The 22,721-nt window shown below is 48.7% G+C and overlaps 1 long non-coding RNA gene across 1 annotated transcript; it reads right to left on the reverse strand.

Annotated features, from left to right (window-relative positions):
• Nucleotides 1–2,330: 2,330 nt before the first annotated feature.
• LOC125506195 (uncharacterized) lies at nucleotides 2,331–3,740 on the reverse strand. Its single transcript, XR_015603645.1, has 2 exons — nucleotides 3,102–3,740; nucleotides 2,331–2,754 (listed from the first exon to the last, which is right to left on the reverse strand). It is a non-coding gene; the product is annotated as an uncharacterized LOC125506195 (long non-coding RNA).
• Between the last annotated feature and the right edge of the window lie 18,981 nt (nucleotides 3,741–22,721).

Consider the following 22,721-nt stretch of genomic DNA (forward strand, 5'->3'; position numbering starts at 1 on the left):
TCTTTAATCATGACAGTACAATGAATATTAGAAATAATAAAAATTACATTTAGATCCGTAGACCACCTAGCGACGACTACAAGCATTGAAGCGAGCCGAAGGCGCGCCGCTGTCATCGCCCTTCCATCGCCGGAGTCAGGCAGAACTTATTGTAGTAGACAGTCGGGAAGTCGTCGTGCTAAGGCCCCGTAGGACCAGCGCACCAGAACAGCAACCGCCACAGATGAAGAATAACGTAGATTAGAAAGATCCAACTGGAAAACACACGAACGTAGGCGAACAACGACGAGATCCGAGCAAATCCACCAAAGATAGATCCACCGGAGACATCCCTCCACACGCCCACCAACAATGCTAGACGCACCGCCGGAACGGGTCTAGGCGGGGAGACCTTTATTCCATCTTCAAGGAACCGTCTCCGTCTCCCCTTCCTGAGAAGAACACAAACCCTAACAAAACTAAAAGAAATGACTAAAAACGGAGCCCTTCCGCTGGTTTCCATCGCGCCCCATGACCCTAGAGCCACTGGGCTATTCTTGTGAAGGAGGAGGAGGAGGCGGCTAGCAATAAGTTCAGGTCTTAGCCAAGCAGTAGCACAACGAACGAGGTAAAATCAAAGCATTTATCACAAAATTTATCCATATGTCCATATGCCACTCAAATTTTATCACAAATATACCAGTTTTGACCCGTCATCGGCCATGTAGCACCCCTAAATTATTTTTGCTATTTGTTTTTGCACAATGACCAGCTGTACCCTTGGGTCCACTAGTCTTTCTTTTTTTGCGAGGACTGGGTCCACTAGTAAGTGACATAAAAAAGAAATCTGACCAGGCATCCTGCTGCATCCCCTTCACCAATTCATGAACAAAACCGTAAACGAAGCCAAAGAATTGCTCGACGTCATTACATCTAATTGTGTGCAATGGCTCATGGAGGAGACACCTTAGTAGAAGAAATAAAGGAGGATGTTCTCCGTCACTTATAGGAAAGAAGACTAATGGCTTGGAGTGCTATGATGGAGAACCGAGCTTGCAAGAAAGTTATCAAGAATTTCAGTGGAACACTAAGAGAGTACGAACAAAGTTCTCGACAAGCGTCTCCATAAGCAAAATCAGAAGACTGAGCTTATGCAAGAGGATCTCGATACGAGTCATGTCGTTAAAATTCTTTCGAAGCATTCTTGCATGATCAAGATCCAATACGATCAAGTAACTAGGCATGATGTTAATTTCTTGACCGAGCATTGAAGTAATATAGCCTTGAGGGGGGCAATCACTTAAAAGGAGGAAAGTATGGAAGGCTATGTGCCATCCGAGAAATATGGGCGGTCTGGGGGTCTTTGACTTGAATGCTTTTGCCAGGCTCTTCGGCTTAGGTGGCCTTGGTTCCCATGGAGTGTGGACCGACTCTGACCGGCCTTGGTTGGGTATTGAGTTCCCTTGCAGCGAGTCTGATACGTCCCTTTTTCGGGCCTTCACCACGGTCACTATCGGTGATGGAAGACATACCCATTTTTTGAAGGATGGATGGATTGGGGAATCCGCCCTTTGCTAGTGTGCCCCGGAGCTCTTCAAGATTTGCAACTCGAAAAACAGGACTGTGCATGATGACCTTCAAGGAGATAGGTGGATAATGATAGTCACGTGTTCGACACTACCGCGCAGCTTCGCGGATGCATTGATATTTGGCAAATTCTGCGAGAGCCCGACATCAACCCAAACCACCCCCGACTCCATCTGCTAGAACTGGACCATCTCTAACAAATTCTTCACCAAGTAGGCATACAAGATGCAATTCAACGACTACCTACATCCTTTTAGCCCATCAAGGTTTGGAAAGCTAGGGTCGCCCCCAAGTGCAAGTCCTTTGCTTGGCTGGTCCGAAATGGTAGGACCCCCACGGTCGAGCACTTGATGATCGGAGATTGGCTGCTCGATCCCATCTGCCGCCTATGTCTAGGGCTCCTGAGACAGTTTCGCATCTTTGTCGGGACCATCCTTTCTCCCAGGCGGTGTAGAACGTGGTTACTGATGCCGAAGGGATGCCCACTTCGACCCCCCCTTACCCAGCTCTATTGATCGGTGGTGGATGACTTTCTCACAACCAACTCGGACACGAGGGCATCGGAGCGTTGTGGCAATTTGATTTACTCACTCTGAAACATTTGGAAGGAGCGAAATTGTACCGCGAGGTGGCTCACCTAGCCCTCGAGGATACCTAGCGAAATTGTACCGCGAGGTGGGTTTCACTCGGCTTGCCTCATCTAAAGAAATCCTTGTGTAAATATTTATGGCACCTTCTATTCTTCTATAAGAAAGGTAGACAGATTTCTTGGAGAAAATAGTAATTGCTGCGTATTCATTCTGTGTACAACGGCAATTACAAGTGTGGTTCCCCTCAAGAAAATAATAACTGATGCAAGCTTAGATAAACAAGACGCATTCTATTAGAGGCAGTTCCAGCCAAGAGAGTAACTAGTTAGCGTATCTCGAGAAATGCACAAATCCTAGCCATATCCGCACGAAGATCCTCAAATCCATGGCTCGGGCTTGACAGTGCCTCCCCTTGAGCACGTGTGTCCTGGGTCTCTATATCTCCTTCTGTTATGATGAAGCCGAATCCCACTGGTATGAGAGCAAAGACGATAAGTCCCATCATAATATAGGGATCCTGCACCTGAGGATCCGAACCGAAATATCGCGCCACGAATATCCAAGCCATCATCGTGATGCTCATCGCAGCCATGAAACACTGCAAAACCATATACACAGCGAGTTTGTAAGCAAGCACGACAAATACACATAGCTACCGAAGTCCATGGACTGATGCGTAGTTTTAGGATTGAATGCACGAGCGAATGATAGATACAGTACTGAAATCCATGGATTGATGAGTGATTAACAAAGAAGTATAAATGCACGAGCGGAGAATCAAACATCTGAGTTTTCTATGTATGATCTGATAGATTATTAGGGAGGAAGCACGTTATATACTAGGAAGATAAATTCAGAGGGGCAAAAGGAAGGCTGTAAAAGAAAAGGGATAATTTAGAGGGGGCAGTGTAAGGATAACTCGAAGGGGGTCTGTGTAGTGCGTACCCTAGTGAAGATCTTGAAATATTTCCAGGCTGTGGGGTTGGGCGCTGGCCGTTGACGGAGGCGGACGCCTTCTTCCATCCGGCGGATCTGCTACTCGTATGGCACAGTACCATACAGCAGCGGCCGGTGAGGGCCAGCGGGTCGAGGCTGGCTCCCGTCATAGGAGGGTATGTAGAAGCCGCCGTGGCCGCCGAAGAACCAGTATCCCATCGACGGAACACGACGGGCGGCCGGCGAGAGCAGATCGATCCCGGCCGGTGAAGTCTAGCGCGACGACGGACGGAAAATCCTTGGGCTCGTGGTTTCGGATCTGTTTTCGGGTGCGCGCGTGGGGGATTTACGCGGGCCGTACCTCTGCTGGACACAAGCCCAGCGCCCCATTGTTTCCGCGTAGGTAAACGTGGTAAGTTACAAAATCACTACACCTAAAAAAAAGTTACAAAATCACTAATTGAACTAGGCAGTCACCCAAATCAGATATGGAGAGCAATTGTGGAGGGACGTGACATACTAAAACAGAGACTAATTAGGTGGATCGGTAATAGAACCACAACTCGCATATGGTCTGATAATTGGATACCACGCGATGTGATGGTGAGGCCATTTGGTTGTCGGTCTGCTAATCCTCCTAGTTTTATATCTGAGCTAATTGATCATACTGCTGTGAGATGGGACAGGGAGAAGATCGCCGAGGTATGCCTTCCGATTGATGCCCCAGCCACTCTTAGCATACCTTTGTGTACTAATGACATGGATGATAGATGGGCTTGGAATTTTGAAAAGAATGACACCTTCAGCGTCAGATCAACCTATAAAATGATGATTGCTGCGAAGATGAGGCGGGAAGTATTGATAGATGGCACTTTTGACTCTTCAAGTAATGACCGAGATGCCACACCATGGGAAAATGTTATGGAAAACGCCGGTCCCGGGGAAGAATTGAATGTTTCTCTGAAGTTTAGCAAAAAATTCCCTTCCAACTGAGGATGTGAGAGCACACAAAAAAAATGGCTACTTCAGTCAGTGTGCATTATGTGGAGGTGCAGGTTCCTGGAGACATTCTCTACTTAAGTGCACTATGGCAAGATGCACTTGTGCGCTATTGATGGTGATCTAGAAGAACACTTGTGCGGAACTACACGGAGTGCTAAACAATGATTGTTCTTGATGATTGACACACTTCCACATGAGTCTTTTGTCGGACTATGAGTGACACTACGGGAAATCTGGTGGGCTAGGAGAAAAGTCATCCATGAAAAGATATATCTAACATCCTCGGCGACCCATCAGTTTATAAATAGATTCGTTGCTGATCTTGAGATTTTTCCAGTTACAAGGGCATCAATTCATACTATTCCAACAAACATAGCTACAAGACCAAAGGCGCCACCGCCGGACCATGCTACAATCCACGTGGATGCTAGTGCTGCATGTTCTGGACTTGGTGGATCGGAAGTTGCATTGTGCCGAGCTGCAGGAGGTTCGTTCATGGGTAACTCAGTCTTGGTTATTCGTGGAAGCACTGATGCGATGGTTCTGGAAGCAATTGCTTGCGGGGAGGCCCTGTCGCTGGCTGAGGATTTGCACGTCCATAATTTTGTTGTTGCGTCGGATGCGAAGCAAATTATCAAGGAAATACATGAAAGCATAATGAGCAACTATGAGAGCATTGTGAGAGAGATCAGCAGCATGCAGCCAATTTTAATTGCAAATTTACTTTTGAAGGACGAACGGCATATAAAGAAGTAGATAGTTTAGCTAAGTTTTTGAATTCTCTGGATGAGGGGCGCCATGTGTGGCTTCAACCCCATGATCCTTATTGTATCCCACTTCAAGTGGTATTTGATCAATAAAACTTAGCTTTTCCTAAAAAACAAAATCATTAATTGAGACCTTCCAAAAATCACTCTCATATTCTTAGGTTGCGACAACGCCAGTTGTCACAATATGTGAGTTTTCTCTTTTTTATCACTTAAATCGTGTGTCCAAATCTCGAACCATTTCCACAGTTGGATTTCTCGCGTCGAGATCTTTAAAATTAGATCCCATGTTGATAGGTCTTAAATAACTTTCTTTTTTGATGAGGAAAGAAATGAAAAAACCGATCTAGAATGTTTTTTCCTTTCCAAAAGATGTTTCCGAGATGCACGGCCGTGCATCTGGCAGAAGCAAAAGCGTGCCTCTCACGGAAGAAGAAAAAACACTTTTTTTTTGTTTCCAAGAGGCACGGCCGTACCTCTTGCCTCGCAGAAGCAAAACCGTGTCTCTTGTGAAAGCAGATCCGTGCCTCTCGCCGAAGAATATAAAAGAAAACGTATTTTTTCGCGAAAAAAGTTCTCAAATTTGTTTTATCGAAGATCTAAGAAAGACTGATAGAAAACCGAAAAGCCGAAAAAACCCTAAAAAAACCTCTAAAAACAGTAAACACGTGCAGATTTAAAAAAAAAATCCAAAAGAAACGCCTAGGGCGCGACACATGGCGACGGCTGATAGCACGCGTCCCAAGTGATGCGCTTTTAACCACCCGAAGTGATCGTTGGGAGGCATACGAAGAAGCGCTCCTCAACTATTTATTCTTGGAAAGTTGCCTTAAAAAAAGGTGTTTCTTATACGGCGCCTTAAATGCCCGTTATAGGGCGCTACTATGACTCGTGTTCAGCAAATGAGTCTTCAGACTCGCTGAAGGATGTGAGGATATGGGCCGGCCAGTTCGCAGTAGCTACACTGCCTCGTATTTTTTTTTTTTGCTTTTTTCATGTTTTTATTTCATTTTTGGTACATTTTTTTAGTTTTATTTACACTTTTAAATATTCTAAACATATATATTACAAAAAAATTTACTTCACATAATATTTTAAAAATGTTAATCATGCTTTCAAAAATGTTGACTGTGTATAGAAAAATGTTGACCATGTATAAAAATGATGAAATTTCTTGATCATGTATAGAAAACTGTTAATCCAGCATTTAAACAAATATTGGACAAGTATTTGATAAATGTTGAACTGGTATTTGAAAAATGTTGAACAAATATTTAAAAATGTTTAGTTTGTATCTAATAATAAAGCACCTATTGCTACTGCCCAATCAAGAAATTTTGCAAAAAAGTCGCTGCAGTTTCTGGTATTCAATCCACACTCCTATTTTAAGTGGCAAATCTCCGTTCGTCGCACTTTTTTAGAAAATCCCCTGGCTTTTATAAAATCAGCCCGCAGTCTGATGACTAAGTGGAGAAAACGATTAGTTATTTACTCCACGCCTTCATCCCCTACTTTCCCCCACAGACAAACGAGCTAGGGTTGGAGCCGCCACTTCTATGGCATGCCCGCCAGTGCTCCGTCCGCCCCTCTTCTCCATCTTCTACCCCCACCCTACTCCTCCCAAGCCCAACCATGGTGGATGACATGCTCACCACCGCTCCGTCCTCCCCTCTTCTCCATCTTCTATCCTCCCATTCTCCCTCCTTCCTCCCTGTTTCGCCTCACCTCCCCCACCCCTACTCCCCACAGGCCCACGGGGAGCGAGCGTGTGCAGGCGGTGTTGGTGAACGAGTTGGGGATGTGTGAAGGACCTCAAGTATTGACTCCCCGGCACCTCCATCGTCGTTACGGTTACCAACTTCTCTGTCCCCCAAGTACTGCTTTTCAGCAGACGCGGCCGAGGTGAGTGACTCTGCTTCTCTCTGTTGGCTACAGAGACAGATTTAGGGGCAGATTTGATTCGTTTGTATTCAGGTAATTAGTCAAGGCGAGAATGGTATGGCAATGTTGATGCTGGAGGTTGTGAAAGTGGCAAATCTCCGTTCATCATGCTTTTTTGAAAAGCCCCTGGATTTTATAAGAATCAGCCCACGGTCCTGATGACTAAGTGGAAAAATGATTAGTTTTTTTACTCCTCGCCTTCATCCCCTACTTTCCCCCACACACGAACGAGCTAGGGTTGGAGCCGCCACCTCTACGGCATGCCCGCCGATGCTCTGTCTGCTCCTCTTCTCCATCTTCTACTTCTACCCCACCCCTACCTCTACCACTTATTTGAGGCATTTTCATGCATGTTGATGCTCGGAATATTCTCATGATTCCTTTGAGTGAACACTTGCAGGAGGACTTTGTGGCTTGGCATAAAACAAAGTCCTTTGTCTTCTCGGTACGGTCTGCTTATTACATAGAATGGGAACACCAGTTTGGCGCAAGAACAAGACGAGAAGATGGACAAGGAGCATCAAAGCCGAATCATGTATGGGATATTTTATGGAAGCTTTCAGTCCCTAGTAAAATCAAGATTTTTGTTTGGAAAGCCCTACATGGCACTATCCTAGGAAAGGCTATTCTTGCTGCATGCCACTTTTCTGTAGCGCCTATTTGTCCGGTTTGCAAATGAATGCCCGAAAGATATTCGCCACCTTTTATTCACATGTAATCGTGCTCGGGAAGTTTGGCATGCTCTTGGCATCGAGGAAGTAATTGATAATGCTCTGGCTATGGACAGATCGGGTTCGATGTTCTGGAGTATATTTTGTGTCATCCTACCCAAAGATCTCCTGTCTTGGGTGTGTGTGGGGGGGAGGGGGGCTCCGACTTCAGGAATCGATTGTCGTTGCATGCTGGTACATATGGTGGCAAATACACGAGATGGTTAAGGGGGAATCGGTGGCAGCCCCCCTAAAATTGCTTTTGCAATCGAAGCTTTGACAATGAATTATGAAGTTTCATCTCACCCCAGTACACCGCATGAAATATATTGGACAAAACCTAGACCCAGATGCTACAAACTAAATACAGATGCTGCATTTCATGATAATGGTACGGGTGTAGTAGGGATTGTCCTGCGAAATAGCATTGGTGAAGCGGTTGCTGGTACAGCTTGTATATTTGACTCTACTCTTGATGCCACCTTGGCAGAAGCTTTGGCAATGTCAAATGGGATGGAGTTGCTCGAGAGGTTGGGGTGCACAAATATTATCATTGAATCTGACTCGCTAGAATTGATAAATGCATGCAATGGTGAGGTTGATTGTTCAGTCCATATTCTGCAACCTTGGTGGAATGCTTTGCAAAAGCCCAGACGATTGATGGTATCACTTTTGAGTTTTGTCCCAGGGAAGCTAATCAGGTGGCCCATCAGCTTGCAAAACATGCTTATGATAATCAGTTAGAGTTTAGCTGGGAGGGTGATCTACCATCCTTTTTATTGCCTTATGTTTTACACGATGTAACCCTGTTGACAAAGAAATAAATCACTGAGAGGCTTTTCCGCTCAAAAAAGAGAAAAAGAAACATAATAATAGTTAGAGGCCAAATTATGTTGAGAACTATGGATGAACTTATTCACCTTCATCGAGTCAATGGGGTGAAGCTTTTATCAGGGACATTTTTCTATAAGTAGACGCGGAAACGATCCTATGAATCCCCTTGAATAATCATCTGATAGAAAACTTCGTGGCTTGGCAGAAAATGAAACCATGGGAGCACCAATTCGGAGCTCGAACATCTCAAAAGGATGGGCAAGGGTCTTTAACGACTGACTGAGTTTGTGACACTGTTTTTTTAGGGACATTGGCAAGGGCTCTGCCTTTTCATTAAGTAAGGGGTGAGGGTTACAAATACAAGGAAGGCAAAATAAGAAACAGAGGGGTCCGTTTGCAAGGCATTGACGGCTGTGCAGGTGGAAAAACTACATCTCTACATCTCTCGCGCTTCCAGGAGGAGGCTAGTGCTTTCTCTAATTGATCGAGAAGTCTGCAGCGCCGAAACCGTCTGCTGCTGGAAGATACATCCATTGCGTGCCTTCCAAATGTGCCAAGCAGTATAGGCCGCAGTGCCCATATCCATGAGACACAGATTGCTCCACCAGCCTAGAATCGAGGACTTGGATATGGCGGCTCTTGATGCAGGCTGAAAATTACTGGCAGATCGCATCCATACCTCTTTGGCGAAGGGGCATAACAAGAATAGGTGAGTGGCGCATTCTAGCGATTGATCACAAAGCGGACAGGCTGAATGGTTTGGCCAACCCCTGGCACTGAGCCGATCAGAAGTCCACAACCTATTTTGTAGCAGCAGCCAGATGAAGAATCTGACCCTGGGCTCGATCTTGAGTCGCCAGACATGATTTAGAACGGGAGTTTGGATACGGCCGAGGAATTGCACTGCATAGGCGGAGGAGGCGGAGTATTGACCGTTTGCCGTAAGGTTCCAACGTATGCCATCCGCGCGGTCCGAGAGCTGAGTGTTGGAGATCAGGTTCCATAGGGAGAGAAATTGGAGTAGCAGCTCAGTTGAGTTGATTCGATGGAGGCCTCTGATCCACCTGTCATTGTGCAGGGCGTCTTTGACCGAGAGGTTTTTCCTGAAGGCCAGCCTGTAGAGCTCGGGGAAGGAGTCTTTTGCCGCGGAGCCCATCAACCACCGGTCAGACCAAAATTTTGTGGCGCGCCGTCACCCAGCGTGATCGTGGTGCAGGCCGAGAAGAGCTGAAGATCGTCATAGCCACAGGGGGTCTCTGAACCACACCAAGGGCGATTGGGAGAAGTCCAAGCAAACCAAGGCCACCGCAGTCGGAGGGCACGACTGTAGGCTTTCAGATCTTTGATCCCCAATCCTCCGACCTCTCTAGGAGCACAGATTCGTTTCCAGTTCACTAAGCACTTTCCCCCATGGCATTCGTCGTCCCCACTCCAGAAGAAATTCCTCCTTAGTTTATCCAGCTTCTTGATGAACCAGCAATCCGGAGCAAAGATGGTGAGGAGGTATGTTGCCAGAGCAGTCAGAACCGTGTTCACCAGGATCAGCCTACCCGATCGATCCATCAACTTCCCTTTCCAAGGAGCCAACCTAGTGGCAGCTTTGTCGAGGACAAGTTGCAAATCAACTCTTCGCGGCTTGCGCACACTTAGCAGGAGTCCGAGGTATTTGCAGGGGAAAGGTTCGATGGATCCCCCAAAATCTCGCAGGGTGTCGAACAAGTCAATATTGTTGCAGTGAACTGGGTAGGCAACGCATTTAGCCGGGTTGCATTTCAGACCAGAGGCTTCACCGAAGAGGGAGAGAATGTTTTGAAGAGCAGAGATTTCTGCCTGCGCCGGGTTGATGAAGACAGCGGCGTCGTCCGCATAAAGACTTGTCCTGAGCCTGGCATTTGGCACCAGAAGCGGGGACAAGACAGCAGCCGCTGTAGCAAGAGAGAGCATCCGATGAAGGGGCTCCATGGCGAGAATGAACAGCATCGGAGAGAGCGGATCCCCTTGCCTGAGCCCTTGCTTGTGGGTGAAAGGTGATCCCGGACACCCATTCAGCAGCACCCGAGAGGTAGAGGACGCAAGAAGGATAGAAATTAAGTCTCGCCAACGCTGCCCAAAGCCGAAAGCAGCTAGCACCTCCAGAAGGTAACCCCAGTGAATGGAGTCAAAAGCTTTAGCAATATTCAACTTTAAGAAAAGGAGATCGAGCTTGCGGCAGTGGGCTCTTCTGATGACATTCTGAACATAAAGGAAATTGTCCTGGATCGATCGTCCTTTAATGAAAGCACTCTGACAGTTGGAAATGAGGTGTTGCAACTCAGGGGCCAATCTGTTTGCCAAGATTTTGCAGACAATTTTTGCAATACTGTGCATGAGGCTGATCGGTCTGAAATCCTTGGCAGAGTTCGCTATGTCAGACTTCGGGATTAGGATTATGTTGGCAGAGTTTAGCAGATTCCAGTGGTCCACCCGGAGATGGAATAATTGGTTGATTGCTCTACAAACGTATCCATTGATGATGGCCTGGAACCTCTTAAAGAAGCTAGCAGTGAAACCATCTGGCCTCGACGCATGGTCGGAATGAAGACCAAACACGGCTGCCTTGATTTCCTAGAGGGAAAATGGCTCGTCCAGGTGTTGCAGCTGCGCTCTAGGCAGGTTTAGAGCAGCCCAGTTGAGACCAACAGTGCGCTGATGGGAGGAGCCCATGACGGAAGAGAAGTGTTGTAGCAGAATATCGGCCTTGCTCGCATGCTCAGAAACCATCCCTCAGCCCCTAGCAGACTAGGAATGTGGTTCTTCCTCCTACGCCCATTTGCCCGAAGATGGAACAGCTTAGTATTTGCATTGCTGACTTTAATTCTCAGGAGTCGAGCACGTTGCTTCCATCTGATTTTCTACAGAGTAGCCAGGCCAAGGAGTTTAGCTTTCAAAAGCCTCCTTAACTCCCATTCGGCCTCGGATAGAGGTCTGGCCTCCATGGCAATGTCCAACTGGAAGATCACCTTGTTTGCGATGTCGAAAGCAAGGTCAGCCGCGGTGCGTTTAGCTTTGCTCCAATTCTTCAGGGCCTTAGCAGTCCTGGCCAACTTGATATGCAGAACCCTGATGGCGTCAGTAGCCCGAAGATCCTTAAGCCAAGCCTCTTGGACAACCTCAGTAATGCCCTCTATCTTGTGCCAGGCCTCTTCAAATCTGAAACCCTTGAACCTTGGACGGACCATTCAAGAAAGCAGCAGCGGCAGTGGTTAGAGATATCGGTGGAGGCAGACGTCAGTTGGTAGTTGGGGTACGCCTCCTCCCAAGCAGTGGAGGCCAGGACTCGATCAATCATGGTGAGTGTGGTTTGCTCCCTTTCATTCGACCACGTGAAGCGACGACCATGCAGGTGAAACTCCCTGAGCTCAAGTTGAACGATAGTGTTTCTGAGCCTGCCCATGAGCTGAAGGTTCAGGTTGTCATTGCTTTTCTCACAAGCCCTGCAGATCATGTTAAAATCCCCAGCGACAAGCCATTTGTCCAACACCAGATCCTTGATTCGAACCAACTCATGCATCATCTCAATCTTGGCAGCTGAATCTTGAGGGCCGTAGACAATAGTAATAGACCAGGACATGCCATTGGAGCGGTCCGAGACGGTGGCCGAGATGAAATGTTCAGAAGATGCAGCCAGGTTATGCACAATCTCAAAATCAGCAGAACACGCAAGGAGAATGCCACCTCTAGATCCATCAGCTGGCAAAGCAAGGAAATTGTCACTGAATCTAGGCCCGAGCACCTCAGACACCAACTGGCTGTTCAACACTTGGAGCTTGGTTTCTTGGAGGCAGACCAAATTGCATCGTAGCCCCGCGATGTGCTTATACACAGCAGCTCTCCGAGCAGAGGAGCCCAAACCACGCACATTCCAGCAAATGAGGTTAATATTCATTGGGAAACCTAGTCAGACACAAAAGATACAGGGAGGGAGCAGGATGCAGGACTGGTACAAAGGCCGGGCAATCCAAACCGATCCGACCCTCCACTAACAGAACAATAACAGACCGGACTAACATGGAGCAGAGTAGGAACACAGAGGGCAGCGATGGGGCAGCATCAGGCCTGCATTGCCACACCCGGGCCAGAGGGAGCAGTCCCCGGGCGCTTGCTCATCTTCAGCTTGGCGCCCCCATCTTGAACCAGAGAGGTAACAGCCGCAATGAATTGGGCTGACATCGGTTGCTGGAATAGCTCCTTGTACCACCGCAGGACGTCGTCTGACGGGGCCTCGTCCACGGCAGGGACAAGACCATTCTTCTTGAGCAGAACCAGCCTGGCCTTCTCCATGGAGGGCAGCCCGCTGCTGGGCTTGGCAGCCGACCTCCCACTGTGCCAGCCAGCAGGTCCACCACCGCCCGCCGGAGGGGGCTTGGTCACCCTGGAGGGCGTGGTCATCGTCTTGGGTGCAACAGCAGGCGGGGGAAGCAGTGGCGGCTGCACCGGCACCGCGAACAACGCAAGAAAACTGGACACCACAGAGGAGGAGGGGGGAAGATCAACAGTAGCAGCCGACTCCGCAGGCAGATCGCGGGGCGCAGGGCAGACGAGAGGAAGCGTAGGACTAGACAGAGGAGGCCGCGAGCTGGGGGTGGTGGAGGCAGCGGAGGCGTCGAGCTGGAGGGTGGCGGCGTGGACTTGGGGAGTGGTGATGGCGGCAGGGACGGGATGGGGTGAGAGAGCGGCGGCGGGGAGGGGGGTGGAGGGGAGGGGAAATAACACGGGGAGGGGGAAGACACCGCACAGGCGACTGAACGGCAAAGGCCGGTCCGTCCAGCAGGCCGCAACCCAGGACCCCAGCTATGGGGGGCGGCCCACAGGGAGGGGGCGCAATGGCCCAGTCTCGCACCAGGAGAGCCAGCCCCAACCCCAAGAGGGGCTCAGTGGCATCAGGGGTGGGGTCGAGAGGCAGCGGCCCGAGCCCTTCGACAGAGGCAGAGGCGACGAGCACGCCTGTCAGAGGGGCGTCCACCATAGGAGGGCCAATCGGAGACGAGGTAGTTGCGGGCGCAGAGGAAACACGAGAAGGAGTCGCGGGATCCCAAATTGCTTCGGTCAACCACTCGGTCGGCACGGTCACAGGCGCCGTGACCCGACCGACAAACGCCGTTGTCGGTGGAGCCCCTCCAGCACCGAGAGCAGAACGCCCGTGATCACGGCGCTCCACTCCGTTAGGGTTGCGTCGATGACGGAAGGAGGCAGCCGCCGAACCAGAGCCGCGGCGACGGCCGCCAAGCTCGTGGTCGCGTCCAGCCTCGCCGCCGGGGCGCCGCCGATCACCGCCTCCATGCCTGCTAGAGCCAGCACCGCCATGGCCGCCCCCTTGCCCCGCACCATCATCATCAGGGAACCGGAGTCTGGAGTGGGCCGGAACACGGGGGGGCGGTGGAGGCGGGAAATCGCCGTCCTCGAAGCCAAAGAACCAACGGTATCCCCACTTGGCCGGCCACTCCGGAGTCATATCCACCTCCGAAGGAAGCCCGCTGATGTCGCTGTGGTCGCTGTAGTTGTTGTCGGAGCTAGTGGCGGGCGGGGAGGAGAAGTTGATCACGTAGTCGAGGTGGATGAGCACGTCGTGGCTAAGCAGGGGCACCTGGCCCCAGCGCTCTGGGACCTCCTCGAACATGCCGATCTCCCGGAAGTGCATGTCCGGCGAGCCAATCTCGCGGGGTTCTTCAAGCTCGAGCCGCCCTCTGGTGCGGAGCTTCTCCACATCCGCCATCCACACCCAGAGACGGAAACAGCCTGTTTCTTCCTCAGAGCGAACCTCGTTGTCGATGGAGTCAAGGATGGACGCCGGGTCGAACAGGTTGCGAACGGATTCCAGATCCCACGCATGCTTGGGTACATTCTCCAAGAAGACCCGAATCTTGTACCGGAGCTTCGAGGGGGTAGCACGCCGGAAGCGACTCCAGGGGGCGAGCATGAAGGAGACTCGCCCGATGGTGAGGGCCCCCTGGTGTTGGATGGCGGCGTTCCGCACATTGTGGTCGGCGAAGACGAGCAGGTACTCCCCTGGCGCATGCACGAACACCTCAATGGCCTCCTCCAAGACACGGAAGTGCCTGGTCATCGCGAACTTGACCTCCGTCGGGAGCAGGGAGGAGGGATCCCCGATCACGGTGGCCACCACACCACGGCGCACAAGGGCCCGCTCGACGTCAACCACAGCGGCCGTGCGCCTGGCCACGGCGACAACCGTGCCACGGCAAGCAGAGATGTCGGCGGCCGGGGCTTCCATGGCGGGCGGGCGCGCAGCGGAGGAGGGGCGCCCAGAAGACGGGGGCGGCAGCACGGGGCGCAACGGCGCCGAGGAAGGCGGCGACTGGTAGGGGGGAGGGGGTTGGCAACGGCGGGGCGAGCGTGGATGGGGCAAGGGCGCGAGGGCGGCTCGGAGCGGGGCGGATCTGACTGGAGGAGCGGGGGAGAGCGGAGGGGCACCAGCGGGCGCGGTGGCCGACGGCATCGCACAGGAGGCAGCAGGTGAGGTTGCGGCACTCAGCTATGCGGTGGCGTGGATCTCGACAATTGAAACACTTGCCCCAGCATTTGCGAATCAGCAGCTCTTTAAAGCGGGAAGGGCGCGGCGGGGGAGGGCGGCGAGGAGAACGCGCCTTCTGCACAGGGCGACCGCCCTTGCCAACCACCGTCCACCCACCATCATCAATACCTGACGAAGCATTGAAGAGGGAGTAATCGTGGGGCACAACGATGGTGGACTGCAGACGCGGGCGCGGAGGCACCGCGGCCGCAGCATGGGCGCTCGTCCCATCGGCAGCAGCAGCCGCGTCACATCCAGAAGCGGGGGCCACAAGCGCGTCCCTGAAGGAAACAGGCCTAGGGGGGAGGGGGCGGCCAGCAGGGGGTTGGCCATGGCTGGGGAGGGGCCGGAGCCGCCGCCTCCGGCGGCGCGGGACGGGGGACGGGGCGGACCTGAGCTAGCGGGAGCATGAGTACTACTGCTGGCGATAGAGTATAGTTGTCTATAATAATTCATCATGATTTGTGACACTGTGAAAACTATAAGTCCCCCTAGGAAGATCAAAATAGCTGTATGGAGAGTGCTCCATTGTGTTGTTCCTGGGATGACAATGCTGCTAGGCATAGATCTGTTTCATCTCAATGCCCAGTGTGTCGTGCTTGAGCTGAGGACATTCCGCATTTACTCTTCACACGTCATCGAGCTTTCGAGGTATGGAAATCTACTGGCCTTCATGAGGTTATTTTGCAGTCTCTATTTATCGACATATAAGGATCGGTTGTCCTTGAAGATTTATTGCAAAGTGCGTGCGAAAAAATCACCTACTCTCAGACAGTTAGGGCACATGATATATTTGGTGGCAGCGGCATAAGTTAGTGAAAGGAGAGCATATGCCAGCGACATCCAGAACGACATTTGGTATTCAAGCTTATGTCTAACTACGGGTCAGCTACTCCTTCGGCACGGCCACATGAAATACAGTGAACGAAACCAACACACTGTACCTTTTTTTTAAAGACTAAAGACTTGCCATTTTCATTAATTAAGAAAGAAGGTTTTTACAATGGCCCACAAATCAAGGATACAAAAAGAAATACTCTCACGACATTACAAACTCAGGCCTTCTTTGGTTTGTAGGATTTTTCTAAGAATTCTATAAGATACGATTTGCAAAGGAAAAATTCATTTGAAGCCCTTTGATTTATAGGAATGGATTCCTATTTCTATGTAGGATAGGAATCAATCCTTCACATTTTGAAGAAAAAAATTTAGCCTAGACTCAATAAAAATCTTATCCTATGCACCAAATGGCATCTCTTTCTCTATAGGAATTGACATGCATATCATCTCACTTCCTATAATTTTTCTATTCCTATATAATTTCTATTCTATGAACCAAAAAAGGTCTCAAGTGTGCAGCTCCTGCGCCCAAAGTCAGGACTCCTCCTTGATCTTCATCACAATCACCGTCGTGGGGGCCGGGCACTGTAGTTGCGAAATATCGGGGGAGACTTGTGTGAGATATCACTTCAATTTTTGAGCTGATTTTTTTCCGGAGTTGTAGACATACCCCACATGAATATTGTCAAATAATAGCAATTTTTTTTAAAATGTCAAAGTATGAATATTTAGGGTTGACCTCACGATCTCACCTAATGTGAAATCTCATACAAGTCTCCCCTGCTAAATACTCTGGCCTTTCTGCTTTGGTCCGCCGTACTAGTTCTCGTATCTCCTTTCTACTTCTCTCGATCCACTCTCTACCGTAGAAATGCACAAATCCTATCCATATCCACACCATTTAACAGTACCTCCCCCTAAGCACGTGTGCCCAGCTGGGTCTCTATATCTTCTTCTGTTATCATGAAACCGAATCCCACCGGTATGAGAGAACAAAGAAGCAGTGGCGTCATCTTGTAGGGGTCCTGCACATCAGGATTCGAGTTGAAATATCGCGCCATGAATATCCAAGCCATCATAGCGATACTCATCGCAGTCATGAAACACTGCAAAACTATATATATTTTTTTTGAAAAAAGGGTTTTCCCGGCCTCTGCATCAGAATGATGCATACGGTCATCTTATTAACTAGAAAAAGGCAAAAGTGTCAACAAGGTTCCACAGTCTCCAGCTAAACAAAAAACAAAAAAGAAAAAGAAAAATACAGCTCACACAGAGCTGCAGACGGCTAGATATACAAACTAGCCCCAAAAAAATGCCACAACCGGCTGGCTAACAATAGATAGGGAAACTAATTGCCTATCCTATTACATGACCGCCATCCAAACCGGTTGAAGATATCCCGAGCGACCATCTTTCAACGGATAGATCCAGTAACCAAATGCTCCCTGGCCTCCATCGGAGTGAGTAGCGACCACGAACAGATCAGTGCCGTAGCTCGGAAAATAACCTGCAAAAAATGAATCCGTGATGTTTTGTTAAAAACCAAATCATTTCTGCAATTTCAGATAGTCCATAGCAAAGCGCAAACTCCAACCCGAATATGTCTTGCGAGAACAGACTCAACCCCATTAAGCCATGTCCCAAATAAAGCATTGACAGAAGTCGGCGGAGTAAGATTAAAAGCAATATGGATCGTCCGCCAAAGAACTCTAGCCAACGAGCAATCAAAGAATAAATGCTTAATCGTCTCATCCCGATCACAGAAACTACACCTAGTAGGTCCTGTCCAATTGCGTTTAATCAAGTTGTCCTTTGTTAAAATAACTTGTTTATGGACAAACCACATAAACACTTTAATTTTTAAAGGCACCTTGACAGCCCAAACACACTTGGAAGTTGGAATAGCAGTCGAATTAATAACATCAATATACATTGATTTAACTGTAAATACTCCAGAACTAGTCAACTTCCAACGCAATATATCGGGTTGGTGAGAAAGTTTGACCTCCATCAGTCTCCTAACTAGATGAAGTCATTCTTCCCAGCGATTGCCCGCTAGCGACCGTCGAAACTGAATATTGAGGGGGGTAGATTGGAATACCGTTGCCACGAACACCTCACGTCGTTGAGCAATCCGATATAAAGACGGATATTGAATGGCTAAAGGTGATTCACCAAGCCAAGTATCCTCCCAGAAACATGTACTTGTACCGTTTCCAATAACAAATCTCGTCCTATTGAATATAGATTGTTTGACTTTCATTAGTCCTTTCCAGAAAGGCGAATCGGTCGGCCTGACTGCGACCTGGGACAATGTTTTAGTTTGGAGGTACTTGTTGCGGAGGATCTGCGCCCACATGTCCTCGGTCCCGGAAGACAGCTTCCACAACCACTTACTAAGAAGACATCTGTTCTTGACTTCAAGATTTTCAATACCAAGACCCCCTTGGTCTTTCGGTCTATAGATGATGTCCCATTTAGCAAGCCGGTATTTTCTTTTAAGTTCATCACCCTGCCAAAAGAAACGCGACCGATAGAAGTCCAGTCGTTTCCTAACACCAACTGGGACCTCAAAGAAAGATAAGAGAAACATAGGCATACTCGTGAGCACCGAATTAATCAATATCAAACGGCCTCCGTATGACATGAGCTTACCCTTCCAACAGCTCAGTTTTTTCTCAAATCGATCCTCGATGCACTTCCATTCTCTGTTTGTTAGCCTACGATGGTGAATCGGGATACCAAGGTAAGAGAGGGGTAAACTCCCCAACTCGCACCCAAACAATTGCCTATAGGACTCCTGGTCGTCTTTGGCTCTACCAAAGCAGAACAATTCGCTCTTATGGAAGTTAATCTTTAACCCGGTCAATTGTTCAAACAGGCATAACACAAGCTTCATATTTCTCGTCTTGGCCAAATCATGCTCCATAAAGATGATTGTATCATCGGCGTACTGAAGGATGGAAACACCTCCCTCAACAAGATGAGGAACCAATCCACCCACTTGACCATTCTCCTTAGCCCGGCCTATCAAAATTGCTAACATATCCACCACAATGTTAAACAGGATAGGGGACATCGGATCTCCTTGTCTTAGGCCTTTATGTGTCTGGAAATAATGACCTATGTCGTCATTCACTTTAATTCCCACACTCCCTTTTTGCGTAAATGATTCGACCTGTCGGCGTCAGGCTTCATCAAAACTTTTCATACGCAATGTCTGTTGGAGGAATGGCCACTTAACCTTATCGTACGCTTTTTCGAAATCCATCTTAAAAATTACTCCATCTAATTTTTTGGAATGGATTTCATGGAGCGTTTCATGAAAGACAACCACCCCTTCAAGGATGTTCCTGTCCGGCATGAAAGCGGTTTGGGAGTTGGGGATATACACAGCGAGGTTGTAAAGCAAGCACGACAAATACAGATAGCTACAGAAAACCATGGACTGTGATGCGTGGTTAAAGAAGTATAAATGCACGAGCGGAGGATCAAACATCTGAGTTTTCTATCAATGATCTGATAGATTATTACGGAGGAAGCATGTTATATAGGAAGATAAATCCAGAGGGGCAAAAGGAAGGCTGTAAAATCAGGTTCAGTTATCGGAGATTGCATCCATCTGCGTGGACACTCGAGTGAGAAAGGGCCAGTTAAACAACTATAGTTAGCCTATCACCCTTCTTCTCTCGATCCCATCTCTACTGTAGAAACGCACGGGCCTAGACAGTGCCTCCCCTTGAGCACGTACGTGTGTCCTAGTCCTAGGTCTCTGCATCTTCTTGTGTTATCATGAAACCGAGTCCAACTGGTATGAGAGCAAAAACGATAAGTCCCATCATGATATAGGGATCCTGCACATCAGGATCCGAACTGAAATATCGCCTCACGAATATCCAAGCCATCATTGCGATGCTCATCGCGGCCGTGAAACACTGCAACATCATATACACAGCGAGGTTGTAAGCAAGCACAACAAATACAGATAGCTACCGAAGTCCATGGTCTGATGCGTAGTTGAAGGATTGAATGCACGAGCGAATGATAGATACAGAAATCCATGGATTGATGCATGATTAGTAAAGAACTAAATGCACGAGCGGGGAATCAATCATCTGAGTTTTCTATCTATGATCTGATAGGTTATTACGGAGGAAGCACGTTATATAGGAAGAATTCAGAGAGGCAAAAGGAAGGCTGTGAAAGAAAAGGGATAATTTAGAGGGGGCAGTGGAAGGATAACTGGAAGGGGCCAAGGGGGTCTGGTCCGTCTAGTGCGTACCCTAGTGAAGATCTTGAAGTATTTCCAGACTGTGGGGTTGGGCGGTGGCCGTTGACGGAGGCGGACCCCTTCTTCCATCCGCCGGATCTGCTCATCGTACAGCAACGGTCGGTGAGGGCCAGCGGGTCGAGGCTGGCTCCCGTCAAAGGAGGGTATGTACAAGCCACCGTGGCCGCCGAAGAACCAGTATCCCATCGACGGAACACGCCGGGCGGCCGGCTAGAGCAGATCGATCCCGGCCGGTGAAGTCTAAGGCGCGACGACGGACGGCGGGAGCAACTAGTTAACGACGCTTTTTCGGGAGCCTCGCAACGATCAGCGCCACTTGGCGCGCTCTCAACTATTCACCACGTATCGCGCTCTCGACACTCTTTTTGGATTTTATTTTTTTTTTATTTTTTCGCACGCGTTTTCGGCTTTTTAAACGATTTTTTTTCAGTTTTTTTTACGCTTTGGTTTTTCTCCAGTCTTTCTTAGTTTTTTGATAAAAAAAAATTCGAAAAAAAAAATTCCCACGAAAAAACGCGTTTTCTTTTTTTCCTTTCGCGAAAGTCACGGTTTTTCTTCCGCGAGAGGCACGGTTGTGCTTTATCGAGAGTCACGGCCGTGCCTTTCGAAAACGAAAAAAAACGTGTTTTCTGTTTTTTTATCTTTCGCGAGAGTCACGATTTTACTTCCGCGAGAGGCACGGTTGTGCTTTCGCGAGAGTCACGGCCGTGCCTCTCGGAAAGGGAAAAACAAAACGCGTTTTCTATTTTATTTTCTTTCGTGAGAGTCACGGTTTTGTTTCCGGGAGAGGCACGGTTGTGCTTACGCGAAAGTCACGGCCGTGCCTCTCGGAAAGGGGAAAAAATACGCGTTTTCTGTTTTTTTTTTCTTTCGCGAGAGTCACGGTTTTGCTTTCACGAGAGGCACGGTTGTGCTTTCGCGAGAGTCACGGCCGTGCCTCTCGGAAACGAAAAAAAAACGTGTTTTCTGTTTTTTTTTCTTCCACAAGAGTCACGGTTTTGCTTCCACGAGAGGCACGGTTGTGATTTTGCGAGAGGCACGGGCGTGGCTCTTTCGGAAAGGGAAAAAAACCGTGCTCCCGGTTCGGTTTTTTCGCCCAGTTTTCTTTATCCGGTTTTTTCGTGAAAAAAAAGTTCATCAAAATCTATCAACGTGGGATCTAGTTTTTAAGATCTCGACGCGAGGAATCCAATGATGAAAACGGTTCAAAATTTGGACGCACGGTTTAAGAGATAAAACGTTTTGAATAAATGAATCTATGAAAAAAAGAAAACTCTCAGGTTGCGACAAATGGCGTGTTGTATATGCGCCACTTGTCGTGACCTGAGAAAGTGAAGTGTTCTTTGCAACAAGTATCCTTTAATTAGTGATTTCGACGAACGGAGTGGGGATTGTTCTTCTTTTTAGGGGAACTTACGCGGGCCGTAACTCTGCTCGACACAAGGCCAGCGCCCCTTTGTTTCCTCGTAGGTAAACGTGGAAAGTTCTTCTAAGAAAAAAGGTAAACGTGGAAAGTCGGAAAAAAAAAAGTAAACGTAGGAAGCGGCGGTGAGAGCAATGCTAATAACAAAGCCCGTTGCTGGCTCTATAGCGATTCCAGGTCATCTAAAGCCTTCACAAAAGTCGACTTTTTTATGTACTTCCTCTATATCCATTTTCGAGACAAATAATTCCGAACGAAGAGAGTAGTAAATTGACTATAGACCGGCTGCTGCATTTAGTGTATTCATGGGGAGGATGGCATGGAAAGACACATTATTGGGAGGGATGAGCCAGCGCTTCGTTTTTCTTCTTCACATGGGCTGCATGCAAGCCTTTTCTCTTGGTTGCAGTGCTGCAGCCGGGCGATACATTTAGGTGATAACATCATATTTATGTAGGCAAAATAAATGATGTGGCATGTAATTAATAAAGAAAGAGAGGCATGTGGTAACATAGCTAGTTACTGTAACATCACACATATCAAGAAAAGATGAGTCTACAACCTAATAAATGAAGTGATGCATGACACAACACATATGTTACTACCCACTGTTGAGATGGTAACATAGACTAGTAACATATGCATGTTACTACTCTAAGTTACTCCCCATTGTGACTAGTCTTAGTGTCGGCTACCTCTCTCTCCTCCTTTCTCTCTCTTCCACGTAGGATTTTGATGACATGGCAAATGCTATAGCCTACTGATTAGGACTTATTAGACTTGCTCTGAATAGATGATTGCCATTCCTTCGGAGCGGACATTCCCTCGGGGCAACTCCAACCCGATTCATCAAATCGCTTGTAAATGTTTGGACTATGTTGTTCGGACACATTTTTTAAGGGTGCTTGAACACATTTTAGTGATTCAACGTTGTGCATCAGACGCCTGCTGCCCAGTTCGGATGTAGCAACATTGCAAACAAAAGAATATGGAGGACGATGTGGCGGCGGTCGGTGGCCCTAGGCGACAGGGGAAGCTCACGCCGCCGCCCAAGATCAAACAGGTGAAGCCTGGGTTGTGGGCTGTGACGGCGGCGGTGGGGCCTTCTCCCTCGCGCGGCAGCGGCGACGCGGTCACGACGGTGACTCGGCGGAAGGAGCGGTGGGATCCCCGCGGTGTACATGGTGCGGCGACAGCGGAGGCGCCGCCACTCTTCGACGTAGGCGCCCCTATGGCGGCGGTTGGGA

The sequence above is a fragment of the Triticum urartu genome, chromosome 5A (assembly GCF_056163025.1).
Source record: "Triticum urartu cultivar PI428250 chromosome 5A, HENAU_Tu73, whole genome shotgun sequence".
NCBI classification, from domain to species: domain Eukaryota; kingdom Viridiplantae; phylum Streptophyta; class Magnoliopsida; order Poales; family Poaceae; genus Triticum; species Triticum urartu.